Source organism: Myotis brandtii, unplaced genomic scaffold (assembly GCF_000412655.1).
Source record: "Myotis brandtii unplaced genomic scaffold, ASM41265v1 scaffold479, whole genome shotgun sequence".
Taxonomy (NCBI): domain Eukaryota; kingdom Metazoa; phylum Chordata; class Mammalia; order Chiroptera; family Vespertilionidae; genus Myotis; species Myotis brandtii.
This window is the reverse complement of record NW_005368305.1, coordinates 334481-336484: the sequence shown is the minus strand read 5'-3', so window position 1 is coordinate 336484 and position 2004 is coordinate 334481.

Genomic DNA, 2004 nt, shown 5'->3' with positions numbered 1-2004 from the left:
TTCTTTAGAATGGTCTTTTGTGTTTTGTACCATTTAATAAACGTATAGTGACTACTATGTTAAGTCTGCATGCTAATATAGTGTCTGAGTCATATTCATTTGGTTTTATGCTTTTATGCAAACGTTATGGGAGAGAGTGCTTATCAAATCATGCCATTTTATAAATGTCTTCATGATAAGTCTCTGAGCCTTTCTCTACTAGGCTCCCTGATTGAATTAATGTCCTAATGGCAGTGGTTCTCAGGACCCTTTATTCTTAAACATTGTTGAGAATCCCATACAGAAACAAAAATCCACCTGGCTTAATAAAAGACATATCTACTTCTGTATTCAATCTATAGTGATACATTGTTTTGGTTGAATTGTATGAAGGAAATCTGACTCATAAGTATGTAGCTGGAAAAAGGCAGGCTATTTTCATAATTTTTTTTCAGATAATTTTGCACACTCACCAAAAATGAACAGTTTTTAAAACATATATATATATATATATCGATTTCATAGACGAAGGAACAGGGAGAGAGAGATAGAAACATCAGTGATGAGATAGAATCATTGATTGGCTGCCTCCTGCATGCCCCCATTGGGGATCGAGCCCACAACCTGGGCATGTGCCCTTGACCGGAACCGATCCCAGTCCCCTTTAGTCCTCAGGCTGGCGCTCTATCCACTGAGCCAAACCAGTTAGGGGAAAAAAAATGAACAGTTTTAATTAAGACATCAATGGTTAATTGCAGTGTAGAGTCTGAAACCTTAGAAGTAAACTTTTTGTACTCTGTTGCATTAAAACCCTTGGTCTATCCTGCACTTTGAATGGATCATTTACTCATGCATGATTTTATAATATTATGACTTCATCATTTTGTTACCACCCTTTGGGGTTCTTGGGTTTACCAAGATCAAAATCGAGAGGAAACCCCAAAGAATTTCCCAATAGATTTAAGGTTATGCTCCAGCACAAGGGAGGCAGCACAGAGGAAAGAAAGGTCCTCTGAACTGGCTGGGAACAAAGGGGGCTTGAGTGAAAAATTGGGCTTGTGAAGGTTCCAGGGAGTAGAAATTTCTATGTTGGGTTCCTTGGCAACAGCCTCCCCCACATGCACTGTGAGGGCAAGATTATAGTGTTGCTCATTACTGTCACCCCACAAAGGTCCTATAGCAGCCAAACCTTGATCAACTGCATATGTGGAACAGTGGTTTAGACATTTTCTGGCCACCTGGTATATTTCCATTCCCGGGGCTCATGTCCCTATACTGACTCAACTTGGAGATATTGCTTCATGAATAATGTATATCTTCCAAATGTTAACTTTTTGTTATATTATCCTATATAATAAAAAGGTAACATGTAAATTGACCCTAATGGCAGAGCGACCAGAATGACCACTCGACCAGTCACTGTGAGGTGCACTGACCACCTCTTGGTCCCTTCCCCCGACTGCCAGGCTCCAATTGCCTGATGGCTCTCTGGGGAACCGGGGGGTGGGTGGCGGCAGGGGGTGGGGCTGGCTGTGGGCAGCCGGGGAAGATGGCACTGATCGCAGGCCAGGCCTAGGAACCATACCCACGCTTCTAGCCCTGTATAATAGAAGGCTAATATGCAAATGGACTGAACGGCCTAACGACTGGTTGCTATGATGTGCACTGACCACCAGGGGGAAGACACTCAATGCTGGAGCTGCCCCCTGGTGGTCAGTGCGCTCCCACAGGGGGAGTGCTGCTCAGCCAGAAGCCGAGATCACAGCTGGCAAGCGCAGCGGCCGTGGTGGGAGCCTCTCCTGCCTCTGCGGCAGTGCTAAGAATGTCCGACTGCTGGCTTAGGCCCACTCTCCACGGGAAGCGGGCCTAAGCCATGAGTCGGACATCCCCCAAGGGCTCCCAGACTGCAAGAGGGCAGGCGTTTCGTGCATCAGCCTCTAGTATATACATATGTATATGTATGTGTGTGTATATATATGTATATGTGTGTGTGTGTGTGTGTGTATATATATATATGTGTGTGTA